The 16,307-nt window shown below is 57.1% G+C and overlaps 10 non-coding genes across 10 annotated transcripts; all 10 read right to left on the bottom strand.

Moving 5' to 3' along the window:
• Positions 1-618: 618 nt before the first annotated feature.
• Positions 619-737, bottom strand: LOC143417460 (5S ribosomal RNA). The gene has a single exon (XR_013097681.1). It is a non-coding gene; the product is annotated as a 5S ribosomal RNA (ribosomal RNA).
• Positions 738-1,794: 1,057 nt separating this feature from the next.
• On the bottom strand, positions 1,795-1,913 carry LOC143417787 (5S ribosomal RNA). The gene has a single exon (XR_013097935.1). It is a non-coding gene; the product is annotated as a 5S ribosomal RNA (ribosomal RNA).
• A 1,251-nt stretch (positions 1,914-3,164) lies between these two features.
• On the bottom strand, positions 3,165-3,283 carry LOC143417363 (5S ribosomal RNA). Its single transcript, XR_013097584.1, has one exon. It is a non-coding gene; the product is annotated as a 5S ribosomal RNA (ribosomal RNA).
• A 2,790-nt stretch (positions 3,284-6,073) lies between these two features.
• LOC143417153 (5S ribosomal RNA) lies at positions 6,074-6,192 on the bottom strand. The gene has a single exon (XR_013097370.1). It is a non-coding gene; the product is annotated as a 5S ribosomal RNA (ribosomal RNA).
• Positions 6,193-7,873: 1,681 nt separating this feature from the next.
• LOC143417786 (5S ribosomal RNA) lies at positions 7,874-7,992 on the bottom strand. The gene has a single exon (XR_013097934.1). It is a non-coding gene; the product is annotated as a 5S ribosomal RNA (ribosomal RNA).
• Positions 7,993-9,049: 1,057 nt separating this feature from the next.
• On the bottom strand, positions 9,050-9,168 carry LOC143417276 (5S ribosomal RNA). The gene has a single exon (XR_013097496.1). It is a non-coding gene; the product is annotated as a 5S ribosomal RNA (ribosomal RNA).
• A 2,270-nt stretch (positions 9,169-11,438) lies between these two features.
• LOC143417275 (5S ribosomal RNA) lies at positions 11,439-11,557 on the bottom strand. The gene has a single exon (XR_013097495.1). It is a non-coding gene; the product is annotated as a 5S ribosomal RNA (ribosomal RNA).
• Positions 11,558-13,395: 1,838 nt separating this feature from the next.
• Positions 13,396-13,514, bottom strand: LOC143417839 (5S ribosomal RNA). The gene has a single exon (XR_013097986.1). It is a non-coding gene; the product is annotated as a 5S ribosomal RNA (ribosomal RNA).
• Positions 13,515-14,692: 1,178 nt separating this feature from the next.
• On the bottom strand, positions 14,693-14,811 carry LOC143417181 (5S ribosomal RNA). Its single transcript, XR_013097398.1, has one exon. It is a non-coding gene; the product is annotated as a 5S ribosomal RNA (ribosomal RNA).
• An 856-nt stretch (positions 14,812-15,667) lies between these two features.
• Positions 15,668-15,786, bottom strand: LOC143417224 (5S ribosomal RNA). The gene has a single exon (XR_013097441.1). It is a non-coding gene; the product is annotated as a 5S ribosomal RNA (ribosomal RNA).
• Between the last annotated feature and the right edge of the window lie 521 nt (positions 15,787-16,307).

The following is a 16,307-nucleotide window of genomic DNA, read 5'->3' as shown; positions in this document are numbered from 1 at the left end:
GTGTAAGTGGCCTCAGCCAGTAGCCACAGGCCCTGGTGTGGTGTAAGTGGCCTCAGCCAGAGCCACAGGTCCTGGTGTGGTGTAAGTGGCCTCAGCCAGTGCCACAGGCCCTGGTGTGGTGTAAGTGGCCTGAGCAAGAGCCACAGACCCTGGTGTGGTGTAATTGGCCTCAATAGCAACTAATGCCCTGGTGTGGTGTAGGTGGCCTCAGCCAGCAGCCACAGGCCCTGGTGTGGTGTAAGTGGCCTCAATAGCAACTAATGCCCTGGTGTGGTGTAAGTGGCCTGAGCAAGAGCCACAGACCCTGGTGTGGTGTAATTGGCCTCAATAGCAACTAAGGCCCTGGTGTGGTGTAGGTGGCCTCAGCCAGCAGCCACAGGCCCTGGTGTGGTGTAAGTGGCCTCAGCCAGCAGCCACAGGCCCTGATGTGGTGTAAGTGGCCCCAGCCGGTCACTCAGGCCCTGGTGTGGTGTAGGTGGCATCAGCTAGCAGCACAAGACATTGGAAAACAGCCAAAAGCAATGTCGTTAATGTGCCCTCATTAATGGGCAGCTGCTTTTGGTCTTTTAATACACCCCTTCTCTGGATCAAAAGCGGTTCAATGACATGAAAATGAAAGGCTTACAGCACCAGGTATTGCCAGGCAGTCTCCCATCCAAGTACTAACCAAGCCCAGCCCTGCTTAGCTTCCGAGATCAGACGAGGTCGGGCGTGCTCAGGGTGGTATGGCCGTAAGCTGCTGGCCCCAGCACAATGTCTCAATTTATGGATTCAACTGATTAGGTGGCAAGTACCTGAAGTTACGAAGACAATCCTTTAACCATACCTGCATGTTTGCATAATACCCTAACCCAAAGGCTCAGTTTAGCATTTATCTAACAGCACAGGCCCTGGATTGTTGAAGATGGCCTCAGGAACCAGCACAGGGCCTGGTGTGTTGTACATGGCCACAGCTAGCAGCACAGGGCCTGGTTTGGTGAAGATGGCCTCGGCCAGAAGCGCAGGGCCTGGTGTGATGTGAGTGGCCTGAGCAAGAGCCACAGGCCCTGGTGTGGTGTAAGTGGCCTCAGCCAGAAGCCACAGGCACTGGTGTGGTGTAAGTGGCCTCAGCCAGCAGCCACAGGCCCTGGTGTGGTGTAAGTGGCCTCAGCCAGCAGCCACAGGCCCTGGTGTGGTGTAAGTGGCCTCAGCCAGCAGCCACAGGCCCTGGTGTGGTGTAAGTGGCCTCAGCCAGAGCCACAGGCCCTGGTGTGGTGTAAGTGGCCTCAGCCAGTGCCACAGGCCCTGGTGTGGTGTAAGTGGCCTGAGCAAGAGCCACAGACCCTGGTGTGGTGTAATTGGCCTCAATAGCAACTAATGCCCTGGTGTGGTGTAGGTGGCCTCAGCCAGCAGCCACAGGCCCTGGTGTGGTGTAAGTGGCCTCAGCCAGCAGCCACAGGCCCTGGTGTGGTGTAAGTGGCCTGAGCAAGAGCCACAGACCCTGGTGTGGTGTAATTGGCCTCAATAGCAACTAAGGCCCTGGTGTGGTGTAGGTGGCCTCAGCCAGCAGCCACAGGCCCTGGTGTGGTGTAAGTGGCCTCAGCCAGCAGCCACAGGCCCTGATGTGGTGTAAGTGGCCCCAGCCGGTCACTCAGGCCCTGGTGTGGTGTAGGTGGCATCAGCTAGCAGCACAAGACATTGGAAAACAGCCAAAAGCAATGTCGTTAATGTGCCCTCATTAATGGGCAGCTGCTTTTGGTCTTTTAATACACCCCTTCTCTGGATCAAAAGCGGTTCAATGACATGAAAATGAAAGGCTTACAGCACCAGGTATTCCCAGGCAGTCTCCCATCCAAGTACTAACCAAGCCCAGCCCTGCTTAGCTTCCGAGATCAGACGAGGTCGGGCGTGCTCAGGGTGGTATGGCCGTAAGCTGCTGGCCCCAGCACAATGTCTCAATTTATGGATTCAACTGATTAGGTGGCAAGTACCTGAAGTTACGAAAACAATCCTTTAACCATACCTGCATGTTTGCATAATACCCTAACCCAACGGCTCAGTTTAGCATTTATCTAACAGCACAGACCCTGGATTGTTGAAGATGGCCTCAGGAACCAGCACAGGGCCTGGTTTGGTGAAGATGGCCTCGGCCAGATGCGCAGGGCCTGGTGTGATGTGAGTGGCCTGAGCAAGAGCCACAGGCCTTGGTGTGGTGTAAGTGGCCTCAGCCAGAAGCCACAGGCACTGGTGTGGTGTAAGTGCCCTCAGCCAGCAGCCACAGGCCCTGGTGTGGTGTAATTGGCCTCAATAGCAACTAAGGCCCTGGTGTGGTGTATGTGGCCTCAGCCAGCAGCCACAGGCCCTTGTGTGGTGTACATGGCCACAGCCAGCAGCCACAGGCCCTGGTGTGGTGTAAGTGGCCTCAATAGCAACTAAGGCCGTGGTGTGGTGTAAGTGGCCTCATCCAGCAGCCACAGGCCCTGGTGTGGTGTAAGTGGCCTCAGCCAGCAGCCACAGGCCCTGGTGTGGTGTAAGTGGCCTCAGCCAGTGCCAGAGGCCCTGGTGTGGTGTAATTGGCCTCAATAGCAACTAAGGCCCTGGTGTGGTGTATGTGGCCTCAGCCAGCAGCCACAGGCCCTGGTGTGGTGTAAGTGGCCTCAGAAGCAAATAAGGCCGTGGTGTGGTGTAAGTGGCCTCAGCCAGAGCCACAGGCCCTGGTGTGGTGTAAGTGGCCTGAGCAAGAGCCACAGGCCCTGGTGTGGTGTAAGTGGTCTCAACCAGCAGCCACAGGCCCTTGTGTGGTGTAAGTGGCCTCAGCCAGCAGCCACAGGCCCTGGTGTGGTGTAAGTGGCCTGAGCAAGAGCCACAGACCCTGGTGTGGTGTAATTGGCCTCAATAGCAACTAAGGCCCTGGTGTGGTGTAGGTGGCCTCAGCCAGCAGCCACAGGCCTTGGTGTGGTGTAAGTGGCCTCAGCCAGAGCCACAGGCCCTGATATGGTGTAAGTGGCCCCAGCCGGTCACTCAGGCCCTGGTGTGGTGTAGGTGGCATCAGCTAGCAGCACAAGACATTGGAAAACAGCCAAAAGCAATGTCGTTAATGTGCCCTCATTAATGGGCAGCTGCTTTTGGTCTTTTAATACACCCCTTCTCTGGATCAAAAGCGGTTCAATGACATGAAAATGAAAGGCTTACAGCACCAGGTATTCCAAGGAAGTCTCCCATCCAAGTACTAACCAAGCCCAGCCCTGCTTAGCTTCCGAGATCAGACGAGGTCAGGCGTGCTCAGGGTGGTATGGCCGTAAGCTGCTGGCTCCAGCACAATGTCTCAATTTATGGATTCAAGTAATTAGGTGGCAAGTACCTGAAGTTACGAAGACAATCCTATAACCATACCTGCATGTTTGCATAATACCCTAACCCAAAGGCTCAGTTTAGCATTTATCCAACAGCACAGGCCCTGGATTGTTGAAGATGGCCTCAGGAACCAGAACAGGGCCTGGTGTGTTGTACATGGCCACAGCTAGCAGCACAGGGCCTGGTTTGGTGAAGATGGCCTCGGCCAGAAGCACAGGCCCTGGTGTGATATGAGTGGCCTGAGCAAGAGCCACAGGCCCTGGTGTGGTGTAATTGGCCTCAATAGCAACTAAGGCCCTGGTGTGGTGTAAGTGGCCTCAGCCAGCAGCCACAGGCCCTGGTGTGGTGTAAGTGGCCTCAGCCAGCAGCCACAGGCCCTGGTGTGGTGTAAGTGGCCTCAGCCAGTGCCACAGGCCCTGGTGTGGTGTAATTGGCCTCAATAGCAACTAAGGCCCTGGTGTGGTGTATGTGGCCTCAGCCAGCAGCCACAGGCCCTGGTGTGGTGTACATGGCCACAGCCAGCAGCCACAGGCCCTGGTGTGGTGTAAGTGGCCTCAATAGCAACTAAGGCCCTGGTGTGGTGTAAGTGGCCTCAGCCAGCAGCCACAGGCCTTGGTGTGGTGTAAGTCGCCTCATCCAGCAGCCACAGGCCTTGGTGTGGTGTAAGTCGCCTCATCCAGCAGCCACAGGCACTGGTGTGGTGTAAGTGGCCTCAGCCAGCAGCCACAGGCCCTGGTGTGGTGTAAGTGGCCTCAGCCAGTGCCACAGGCCCTGGTGTGGTGTAAGTGGCCTGAGCAAGAGCCACAGACCCTGGTGTGGTGTAATTGGCCTCAATAGCAACTAATGCCCTGGTGTGGTGTAAGTGGCCTCAGCCAGCAGCCACAGGCCCTGGTGTGGTGTAAGTGGCCTCAGCCAGCAGCCACAGGCCCTGGTGTGGTGTAAGTGGCCTCAGAAGCAAATAAGGCCGTGGTGTGGTGTAAGTGGCCTAAGCCAGAGCCACAGGCCCTGGTGTGGTGTAAGTGGCCTCAATAGCAACTAAGGCCCTGGTGTGGTGTAAGTGGCCTCATCCAGCAGCCACAGGCCTTGGTGTGGTGTAAGTCGCCTCATCCAGCAGCCACAGGCCCTGGTGTGGTGTAAGTGGCCTCAGCCAGTGCCACAGGCCCTGGTGTGGTGTAATTGGCCTCAATAGCAACTAAGGCCCTGGTGTGGTGTATGTGGCCTCAGCCAGCAGCCACAGGCCCTGGTGTGGTGTAAGTGGCCTCAGAAGCAAATAAGGCCGTGGTGTGGTGTATGTGACCTCAGCCAGGAGCCACAGGCCCTGGTGTGGTGTAAGTGGCCTCAGCCAGCAGCCACAGGCCCTGGTGTGGTGTAAGTGGCCTCAGCCAGCAGCCACAGGCCCTGGTGTGGTGTAAGTGGCCTCAGCCAGAGCCACAGGCCCTGGTGTGGTGTAAGTGGCCTCAGCCAGCAGCCACAGGCCCTGGTGTGGTGTAAGTGGCCTGAGCAAGAGCCACAGACCCTGGTGTGGTGTAAGGGGCCTCAATAGCAACTAATGCCCTGGTGTGGTGTAAGTGGCCTCAGCCAGCAGCCACAGGCACTGGTGTGGTGTAAGTGGCCTCAGCCAGCAGCCACAGGCCCTGGTGTGGTGTAAGTGGCCTCAGCCAGCAGCCACAGGCCCTGGTGTGGTGTAAGTGGCCTGAGCCAGCAGCCACAGGCCCTGGTGTGGTGTAAGTGGCCTCAGCCAGAAGCCACAGGCACTGGTGTGGTGTAAGTGCCCTCAGCCAGCAGCCACAGGCCCTGGTGTGGTGTAAGTGGCCTCAGCCAGCAGCCACAGGCCCTGGTGTGGTGTAAGTGGACTCAGCCAGTGCCACAGGCCCTGGTGTGGTGTAAGTGGCCTGAGCAAGAGTCACAGACCCTGGTGTGGTGTAATTGGCCTCAATAGCAACTAATGCCCTGGTGTGGTGTAGGTGGCCTCAGCCAGCAGCCACAGGCCCTGGTGTGGTGTAAGTGGCCTCAATAGCAACTAAGGCCCTGGTGTGGTGTAAGTGGCCTCAGCCAGCAGCCACAGGGCCTGGTGTGTTGTACATGGCCACAGCAAGCAGCACTGGGCCAGGTTTGGTGAAGATGGCCTTGGCCAGAAGCACAGGGTCTGGTGTGATATGAGTGGCCTGAGCAAGAGCCACAGGCCCTGGTGTGGTGTAGGTGGCCTCAGCCAGCAGCCACAGGCCCTTGTGTGGTGTAAGTGGCCTCAGCCAGCAGCCACAGGCCCTGGTGTGGTGTAAGTGGCCTCAGCCAGCAGCCACAGGCCCTTGTGTGGTGTAAGTGGCCTCAGCCAGCAGCCACAGGCCCTGGTGTGGTTTAAGTGGCCTCAGCCAGCAGCCACAGGCCCTGGTGTGGTGTAAGTGGCCTCAGCCAGCAGCCACAGGCCCTGGTGTGGTGTAAGTGGCCTCAGCCAGCAGCCACAGGCCCTGGTGTGGTGTAAGTGGCCTCAGCCAGCAGCCACAGGCCCTGGTGTGGTGTAAGTGGCCTCAGCCAGAGCCACAGGCCCTGATGTGGTGTAAGTGGCCCCAGCCGGTCACTCAGGCCCTGGTGTGGTGTAGGTGGCATCAGCTAGCAGCACAAGACATTGGAAAAGAGCCAAAAGCAATGTCGTTAATGTGCCCTCATTAATGGGCAGCTGCTTTTGGTCTTTTAATACACCCCTTCTCTGGATCAAAAGCGGTTCAATGACATGAAAATGAAAGGCTTACAGCACCAGGTATTCCAAGGAAGTCTCCCATCCAAGTACTAACCAAGCCCAGCCCTGCTTAGCTTCCGAGATCAGACGAGGTCGGGCGTGCTCAGGGTGGTATGGCCGTAAGCTGCTGGCCCCAGCACAATGTCTCAATTTATGGATTCAAGTGATTAGGTGGCAAGTACCTGAAGTTACGAAGACAATCCTATAACCATACCTGCATGTTTGCATAATACCCTAACCCAAAGGCTCAGTTTAGCATTTATCCAACAGCACAGGCCCTGGATTGTTGAAGATGGCCTCAGGAACCAGAACAGGGCCTGGTGTGTTGTACATGGCCACAGCTAGCAGTACAGGGCCTGGTTTGGTGAAGATGGCCTCGGCCAGAAGCACAGGGCCTGGTGTGATATGAGTGGCCTGAGCAAGAGCCACAGGCCCTGGTGTGGTGTAAGTGGCCTGAGCAAGAGCCACAGGCCCTGGTGTGGAGTAAGTGGCCTGAGCAAGAGCCACAGGCCCTGGTGTGGTGTAAGTGGCCTGAGCAAGACCACAGGCCCTGGTGTGGTGTAATTGGCCTCAATAGCAACTTAGGCCCTGGTGTGGTGTATGTGGCCTCAGCCAGCAGCCACAGGCCCTGGTGTGGTGTAAGTGGCCTCAGAAGCAAATAAGGCCGTGGTGTGGTGTATGTGACCTCAGCCAGGAGCCACAGGCCCTGGTGTGGTGTAAGTGGCCTCAGCCAGCAGCCACAGGCCCTGGTGTGGTGTAAGTGGCCTCAGCCAGCAGCCACAGGCCCTGGTGTGGTGTAAGTGGCCTCAGCCAGTGCCACAGGCCCTGGTGTGGTGTAAGTGGCCTCAGCCAGTGCCACAGGCCCTGGTGTGGTGTAAGTGGCCTGAGCAAGAGCCACAGACCCTGGTGTGGTGTAATTGGCCTCAATAGCAACTAATGCCCTGGTGTGGTGTAGGTGGCCACAGCTAGCAGCACAGGGCCTGGTTTGGTGAAGATGGCCTCGGCCAGAAGCGCAGGGCCTGGTGTGATGTGAGTGGCCTGAGCAAGAGCCACAGGCCCTGGTGTGGTGTAAGTGGCCTCAGCCAGAAGCCACAGGCACTGGTGTGGTGTAAGTGGCCTCAGCCAGCAGCCACAGGCCCTGGTGTGGTGTAAGTGGCCTCAGCCAGCAGCCACAGGCCCTGGTGTGGTGTAAGTGGCCTCAGCCAGCAGCCACAGGCCCTGGTGTGGTGTAAGTGGCCTCAGCCAGAGCCACAGGTCCTGGTGTGGTGTAAGTGGCCTGAGCCAGTGCCACAGGCCCTGGTGTGGTGTAAGTGGCCTGAGCAAGAGCCACAGACCCTGGTGTGGTATAATTGGCCTCAATAGCAACTAATGCCCTGGTGTGGTGTAGGTGGCCTCAGCCAGCAGCCACAGGCCCTGGTGTGGTGTAAGTGGCCTGAGCAAGAGCCACAGGCCCTGGTGTGGTGTAATTGGCCTCAATAGCAACTAAGGCCCTGGTGTGGTGTAGGTGGCCTCAGCCAGCAGCCACAGGCCCTGGTGTGGTGTAAGTGGCCTCAGCCAGCAGCCACAGGCCCTGGTGTGGTGTAAGTGGCCTCAGCCAGCAGCCACAGGCCCTGATGTGGTGTAAGTGGCCCCAGCCGGTCACTCAGGCCCTGGTGTGGTGTAGGTGGCATCAGCTAGCAGCACAAGACATTGGAAAACAGCCAAAAGCAATGTCGTTAATGTGCCCTCATTAATGGGCAGCTGCTTTTGGTCTTTTAATACACCCCTTCTCTGGATCAAAAGCGGTTCAATGACATGAAAATGAAAGGCTTACAGCACCAGGTATTCCCAGGCAGTCTCCCATCCAAGTACTAACCAAGCCCAGCCCTGCTTAGCTTCCGAGATCAGACGAGGTCGGGCGTGCTCAGGGTGGTATGGCCGTAAGCTGCTGGCCCCAGCACAATGTCTCAATTTATGGATTCAACTGATTAGGTGGCAAGTACCTGAAGTTACGAAGACAATCCTTTAACCATACCTGCATGTTTGCATAATACCCTAACCCAAAGGCTCAGTTTAGCATTTATCTAACAGCACAGGCCCTGGATTGTTGAAGATGGCCTCAGGAACCAGCACAGGGCCTGGTGTGTTGTACATGGCCACAGCTAGCAGCACAGGGCCTGGTTTGGTGAAGATGGCCTCGGCCAGAAGCGCAGGGCCTGGTGTGATGTGAGTGGCCTGAGCAAGAGCCACAGGCCCTGGTGTGGTGTAAGTGGCCTCAGCCAGAAGCCACAGGCACTGGTGTGGTGTAAGTGGCCTCAGCCAGCAGCCACAGGCCCTGGTGTGGTGTAAGTGGCCTCAGCCAGCAGCCACAGGCCCTGGTGTGGTGTAAGTGGCCTCAGCCAGCAGCCACAGGCCCTGGTGTGGTGTAAGTGGCCTCAGCCAGAGCCACAGGCCCTGGTGTGGTGTAAGTGGCCTGAGCCAGTGCCACAGGCCCTGGTGTGGTGTAAGTGGCCTCAATAGCAACTAATGCCCTGGTGTGGTGTAGGTGGCCTCAGCCAGCAGCCACAGGCCCTGGTGTGGTGTAAGTGGCCTCAATAGCAACTAATGCCCTGGTGTGGTGTAAGTGGCCTCAGCCAGCAGCCACAGGCCCTGGTGTGGTGTAATTGGCCTCAATAGCAACTAAGGCCCTGGTGTGGTGTAGGTGGCCTCAGCCAGCAGCCACAGGCCCTGGTGTGGTGTAAGTGGCCTCAGCCAGCAGCCACAGGCCCTGGTGTGGTGTAAGTGGCCTCAGCCAGCAGCCACAGGCCCTGATGTGGTGTAAGTGGCCCCAGCCGGTCACTCAGGCCCTGGTGTGGTGTAGGTGGCATCAGCTAGCAGCACAAGACATTGGAAAACAGCCAAAAGCAATGTCGTTAATGTGCCCTCATTAATGGGCAGCTGCTTTTGGTCTTTTAATACACCCCTTCTCTGGATCAAAAGCGGTTCAATGACATGAAAATGAAAGGCTTACAGCACCAGGTATTCCCAGGCAGTCTACCATCCAAGTACTAACCAAGCCCAGCCCTGCTTAGCTTCCGAGATCAGACGAGGTCGGGCGTGCTCAGGGTGGTATGGCCGTAAGCTGCTGGTCCCAGCACAATGTCTCAATTTATGGATTCAACTGATTAGGTGGCAAGTACCTGAAGTTACGAAGACAATCCTTTAACCATACCTGCATGTTTGCATAATACCCTAACCCAAAGGCTCAGTTTAGCATTTATCTAACAGCACAGACCCTGGATTGTTGAAGATGGCCTCAGGAACCAGCACAGGGCCTGGTGTGTTGTACATGGCCACAGCTAGCAGCACAGGGCCTGGTTTGGTGAAGATGGCCTCGGCCAGAAGCGCAGGGCCTGGTGTGATGTGAGTGGCCTGAGCAAGAGCCACAGGCCTTGGTGTGGTGTAAGTGGCCTCAGCCAGAAGCCACAGGCACTGGTGTGGTGTAAGTGCCCTCAGCCAGCAGCCACAGGCCCTGGTGTGGTGTAAGTGGCCTCAGCCAGCAGCCACAGGCCCTGGTGTGGTGTAAGTGGCCTCAGCCAGCAGCCACAGGCCCTGGTGTGGTGTAAGTGGCCTCAGCCAGTGCCACAGGCCCTGGTGTGGTGTAAGTGGCCTGAGCAAGAGTCACAGACCCTGGTGTGGTGTAATTGGCCTCAATAGCAACTAAGGCCCTGGTGTGGTGTAAGTGGCCTCAGCCAGAAGCCACAGGCACTGGTGTGGTGTAAGTGGCCTCAGCCAGCAGCCACAGGCCCTGGTGTGGTGTAAGTGGCCTCAGCCAGAGCCACAGGCCCTGGTGTGGTGTAAGTGGCCTCAGCCAGTGCCACAGGCCCTGGTGTGGTGTAAGTGGCCTGAGCAAGAGCCACAGACCCTGGTGTGGTGTAATTGGCCTCAATAGCAACTAATGCCCTGGTGTGGTGTAGGTGGCCTCAGCCAGCAGCCACAGGCCCTGGTGTGGTGTAAGTGGCCTCAATAGCAACTAATGCCCTGGTGTGGTGTAAGTGGCCTCAGCCAGCAGCCACAGGCCCTGGTGTGGTGTAAGTGGCCTGAGCAAGAGCCACAGACCCTGGTGTGGTGTAATTGGCCTCAATAGCAACTAAGGCCCTGGTGTGGTGTAAGTGGCCTCAGCCAGTGCCACAGGCCCTGGTGTGGAGTAAGTGGCCTCAATAGCAACTAAGGCCCTGGTGTGGTGTATGTGGCCTCAGCCAGCAGCCACAGGCCCTGGTGTGGTGTAAGTGGCCTCAGAAGCAAATAAGGCCGTGGTGTGGTGTATGTGGCCTCAGCCAGCAGCCACAGGCCCTGGTGTGGTGTAAGTGGCCTCAATAGCAACTAAGGCCGTGGTGTGGTGTAAGTGGCCTCAGCCAGCAGCCACAGGTCCTGGTGTGGTGTAAGTGGCCTGAGCCAGTGCCACAGGCCCTGGTGTGGTGTAAGTGGCCTGAGCAAGAGCCACAGGCCCTGGATTGTTGAAGATGGCCTCAGGAACCAGCACAGGGCCTGGTGTGTTGTACATGGCCACAGCTAGCAGCACAGGGCCTGGTTTGGTGAAGATGGCCTCGGCCAGAAGCGCAGGGCCTGGTGTGATGTGAGTGGCCTGAGCAAGAGCCACAGGCCCTGGTGTGGTGTAAGTGGCCTCAGCCAGAAGCCACAGGCACTGGTGTGGTGTAAGTGGCCTCAGCCAGCAGCCACAGGCCCTGGTGTGGTGTAAGTGGCCTCAGCCAGCAGCCACAGGCCCTGGTGTGGTGTAAGTGGCCTCAGCCAGCAGCCACAGGCCCTGGTGTGGTGTAAGTGGCCTCAGCCAGAGCCACAGGCCCTGGTGTGGTGTAAGTGGCCTGAGCCAGTGCCACAGGCCCTGGTGTGGTGTAAGTGGCCTCAATAGCAACTAATGCCCTGGTGTGGTGTAGGTGGCCTCAGCCAGCAGCCACAGGCCCTGGTGTGGTGTAAGTGGCCTCAATAGCAACTAATGCCCTGGTGTGGTGTAAGTGGCCTCAGCCAGCAGCCACAGGCCCTGGTGTGGTGTAATTGGCCTCAATAGCAACTAAGGCCCTGGTGTGGTGTAGGTGGCCTCAGCCAGCAGCCACAGGCCCTGGTGTGGTGTAAGTGGCCTCAGCCAGCAGCCACAGGCCCTGGTGTGGTGTAAGTGGCCTCAGCCAGCAGCCACAGGCCCTGATGTGGTGTAAGTGGCCCCAGCCGGTCACTCAGGCCCTGGTGTGGTGTAGGTGGCATCAGCTAGCAGCACAAGACATTGGAAAACAGCCAAAAGCAATGTCGTTAATGTGCCCTCATTAATGGGCAGCTGCTTTTGGTCTTTTAATACACCCCTTCTCTGGATCAAAAGCGGTTCAATGACATGAAAATGAAAGGCTTACAGCACCAGGTATTCCCAGGCAGTCTACCATCCAAGTACTAACCAAGCCCAGCCCTGCTTAGCTTCCGAGATCAGACGAGGTCGGGCGTGCTCAGGGTGGTATGGCCGTAAGCTGCTGGTCCCAGCACAATGTCTCAATTTATGGATTCAACTGATTAGGTGGCAAGTACCTGAAGTTACGAAGACAATCCTTTAACCATACCTGCATGTTTGCATAATACCCTAACCCAAAGGCTCAGTTTAGCATTTATCTAACAGCACAGACCCTGGATTGTTGAAGATGGCCTCAGGAACCAGCACAGGGCCTGGTGTGTTGTACATGGCCACAGCTAGCAGCACAGGGCCTGGTTTGGTGAAGATGGCCTCGGCCAGAAGCGCAGGGCCTGGTGTGATGTGAGTGGCCTGAGCAAGAGCCACAGGCCTTGGTGTGGTGTAAGTGGCCTCAGCCAGAAGCCACAGGCACTGGTGTGGTGTAAGTGCCCTCAGCCAGCAGCCACAGGCCCTGGTGTGGTGTAAGTGGCCTCAGCCAGCAGCCACAGGCCCTGGTGTGGTGTAAGTGGCCTCAGCCAGCAGCCACAGGCCCTGGTGTGGTGTAAGTGGCCTCAGCCAGTGCCACAGGCCCTGGTGTGGTGTAAGTGGCCTGAGCAAGAGTCACAGACCCTGGTGTGGTGTAATTGGCCTCAATAGCAACTAAGGCCCTGGTGTGGTGTAAGTGGCCTCAGCCAGAAGCCACAGGCACTGGTGTGGTGTAAGTGGCCTCAGCCAGCAGCCACAGGCCCTGGTGTGGTGTAAGTGGCCTCAGCCAGCAGCCACAGGCCCTGGTGTGGTGTAAGTGGCCTCAGCCAGAGCCACAGGCCCTGGTGTGGTGTAAGTGGCCTCAGCCAGTGCCACAGGCCCTGGTGTGGTGTAAGTGGCCTGAGCAAGAGCCACAGACCCTGGTGTGGTGTAATTGGCCTCAATAGCAACTAATGCCCTGGTGTGGTGTAGGTGGCCTCAGACAGCAGCCACAGGCCCTGGTGTGGTGTAAGTGGCCTCAATAGCAACTAATGCCCTGGTGTGGTGTAAGTGGCCTCAGCCAGCAGCCACAGGCCCTGGTGTGGTGTAAGTGGCCTGAGCAAGAGCCACAGACCCTGGTGTGGTGTAATTGGCCTCAATAGCAACTAAGGCCCTGGTGTGGTGTAAGTGGCCTCAGCCAGTGCCACAGGCCCTGGTGTGGAGTAAGTGGCCTCAATAGCAACTAAGGCCGTGGTGTGGTGTATGTGGCCTCAGCCAGCAGCCACAGGCCCTGGTGTGGTGTAAGTGGCCTCAGAAGCAAATAAGGCCGTGGTGTGGTGTATGTGGCCTCAGCCAGCAGCCACAGGCCCTGGTGTGGTGTAAGTGGCCTCAATAGCAACTAAGGCCGTGGTGTGGTGTAAGTGGCCTCAGCCAGCAGCCACAGGCCCTGGTGTGGTGTAAGTGGCCTCAGCCAGCAGCCACAGGCCCTGGTGTGGTGTAAGTGGCCTGAGCAAGAGCCACAGGCCCTGGTGTGGTGTAATTGGCCTCAATAGCAACTAAGGCCCTGGTGTGGTGTATGTGGCCTCAGCCAGCAGCCACAGGCCCTGGTGTGGTGTAAGTGGCCTCAGAAGCAAATAAGGCCCTGGTGTGGTGTAGGTGGCCTCAGCCAGCAGCCACAGGCCCTGGTGTGGTGTAAGTGGCCTCAGCCAGCAGCCACAGGCCCTGGTGTGGTGTAAGTGGCCTCAGCCAGAGCCACAGGCCCTGATGTGGTGTAAGTGGCCCCAGCCGGTCACTCAGGCCCTGGTGTGGTGTAGGTGGCATCAGCTAGCAGCACAAGACATTGGAAAACAGCCAAAAGCAATGTCGTTAATGTGCCCTCATTAATGGGCAGCTGCTTTTGGTCTTTTAATACACCCCTTCTCTGGATCAAAAGCGGTTCAATGACATGAAAATGAAAGGCTTACAGCACCAGGTATTCCCAGGCAGTCTCCCATCCAAGTACTAACCAAGCCCAGCCCTGCTTAGCTTCCGAGATCAGACGAGGTCGGGAGTGCTCAGGGTGGTATGGCCGTAAGCTGCTGGCCCCAGCACAATGTCTCAATTTATGGATTCAACTGATTAGGTGGCAAGTACCTGAAGTTACGAAGACAATCCTATAACCATACATGCATGTTTGCATAATACCATAACCCAAAGGCTCAGTTTGGCATTTATCTAACAGCACAGGCCCTGGATTGTTGAAGATGGCCTCTGGAACCAGCACAGGGCCTGGTGTGTTGTACATGGCCACAGCAAGCAGCACAGGGCCAGGTTTGGTGAAGATGGCCTCGGCCAGAAGCACAGGGTCTGGTGTGATATGAGTGGCCTGAGCAAGAGCCACAGGCCCTGGTGTGGTGTAGGTGGCCTCAGCCAGCAGCCACAGGCCCTTGTGTGGTGTAAGTGGCCTCAGCCAGCAGCCACAGGCCCTGGTGTGGTGTAAGTGGCCTCAGCCAGAAGCCACAGGCACTGGTGTGGTGTAAGTGCCCTCAGCCAGCAGCCACAGGCCCTGGTGTGGTGTAAGTGACCTCAGCCAGCAGCCACAGGCCCTGGTGTGGTGTAAGTGGCCTCAGCCAGCAGCCACAGGCCCTGGTGTGGTGTAAGTGGACTCAGCCAGTGCCACAGGCCCTGGTGTGGTGTAAGTGGCCTGAGCAAGAGTCACAGACCCTGGTGTGGTGTAATTGGCCTCAATAGCAACTAATGCCCTGGTGTGGTGTAAGTGACCTCAGCCAGCAGCCACAGGCCCTGGTGTGGTGTAAGTGGCCTCAGCCAGCAGCCACAGGCCCTGGTGTGGTGTAAGTGGCCTCAGCCAGCAGCCACCGGCCCTGGTGTGGTGTAAGTGGCCTGAGCAAGAGTCACAGACCCTGGTGTGGTGTAATTGGCCTCAATAGCAACTAATGCCCTGGTGTGGTGTAAGTGACCTCAGCCAGCAGCCACAGGCACTGGTGTGGTGTAAGTGCCCTCAGCCAGCAGCCACAGGCCCTGGTGTGGTGTAAGTGGCCTCAGCCAGCAGCCACAGGCCCTGATGTGGTGTAAGTGGCCCCAGCCGGTCACTCAGGCCCTGGTGTGGTGTAGGTGGCATCAGCTAGCAGCACAAGACATTGGAAAAGAGCCAAAAGCAATGTCGTTAATGTGCCCTCATTAATGGGCAGCTGCTTTTGGTCTTTTAATACACCCCTTCTCTGGATCAAAAGCGGTTCAATGACATGAAAAAGAAAGGCTTACAGCACGAGGTATTCCCAGGTAGTCTCCCATCCAAGTACTAACCAAGCCCAGCCCTGCTTAGCTTCCGAGATCAGACGAGGTCGGGCGTGCTCAGGGTGGTATGGCCGTAAGCTGCTGGCCCCAGCACAATGTCTCAATTTATGGATTCAAGTGATTAGGTGGCAAGTACCTGAAGTTACGAAGCCAATCCTATAACCATACCTGCATGTTTGCATAATACCCTAACCCAAAGGCTCAGTTTAGCATTTATCCAACAGCACAGGCCCTGGATTGTTGAAGATGGCCTCAGGAACCAGAACAGGCCCTGGTGTGTTGTACATGGCCACAGCTAGCAGAACAGGGCCTGGTTTGGTGAAGATGGCCTCGGCCAGAAGCACAGGGCCTGGTGTGATATGAGTGGCCTGAGCAAGAGCCACAGGCCCTGGTGTGGTGTAAGTGGCCTGAGCAAGAGCCACAGGCCCTGGTGTGGTGTAATTGGCCTCAATAGCAACTAAGGCCCTGGTGTGGTGTATGTGGCCTCAGCCAGCAGCCACAGGCCCTTGTGTGGTGTAAGTGGCCTCAGAAGCAAATAAGGCCGTGGTGTGGTGTAAGTGGCCTCAGCCAGAGCCACAGGCCTTGGTGTGGTGTAAGTGGCCTCAATAACAACTAAGGCCCTGGTGTGGTGTAAGTGGCCTCAGCCAGAAGCCACAGGCCTTGGTGTGGTGTAAGTCGCCTCATCCAGCAGCCATAGGCCCTGGTGTGGTGTAAGTGGCCTCAGCCAGAGCCACAGGCCCTGATGTGGTGTAAGTGGCCCCAGCCGGTCACTCAGGCCCTGGTGTGGTGTAGGTGGCATCAGCTAGCAGCACAAGACATTGGAAAACAGCCAAAAGCAGTGTCGTTAATGTGCCCTCATTAATGGGCAGCTGCTTTTGGTCTTTTAATACACCCCTTCTCTGGATCAAAAGCGGTTCAATGACATGAAAAAGAAAGGCTTACAGCACGAGGTATTCCCAGGCAGTCTCCCATCCAAGTACTAACCAAGCCCAGCCCTGCTTAGCTTCCGAGATCAGACGAGGTCGGGCGTGCTCAGGGTGGTATGGCCGTAAGCTGCTGGCCCCAGCACAATGTCTCAATTTATGGATTCAAGTGATTAGGTGGCAAGTACCTGAAGTTACGAAGACAATCCTATAACCATAACTGCATGTTTGCATAATACCCTAACCCAAAGGCTCAGTTTGGCATTTATCCAACAGCACAGGCCCTGGATTGTTGAAGATGGCCTCTGGAACCAGCACAGGGCCTGGTGTGTTGTACATGGCCACAGCTAGCAGCACAGGGCCTGGTTGGGTGAAGATGGCCTCGGCCAGAAGCACAGGGTCTGGTGTGATATGAGTGGCCTGAGCAAGAGCCACAGGCCCTGGTGTGGTGTAAGTGGCCTCAGCCAGCAGCCACAGGCCCTGGTGTGGTGTAAGTGCCCTCAGCCAGCAGCCACAGGCCCTGGTGTGGTGTAATTGGCCTCAATAGCAACTAAGGCCCTGGTGTGGTGTATGTGGCCTCAGCCAGCAGCCACAGGCCCTTGTGTGGTGTACATGGCCACAGCCAGCAGCCACAGGCCCTGGTGTGGTGTAA

The sequence above is a fragment of the Maylandia zebra genome, linkage group LG3, assembly GCF_041146795.1.
Source record: "Maylandia zebra isolate NMK-2024a linkage group LG3, Mzebra_GT3a, whole genome shotgun sequence".
In the NCBI taxonomy this organism is placed as follows: domain Eukaryota; kingdom Metazoa; phylum Chordata; class Actinopteri; order Cichliformes; family Cichlidae; genus Maylandia; species Maylandia zebra.
This window is presented reverse-complemented; position numbering and strand designations above follow the sequence as displayed.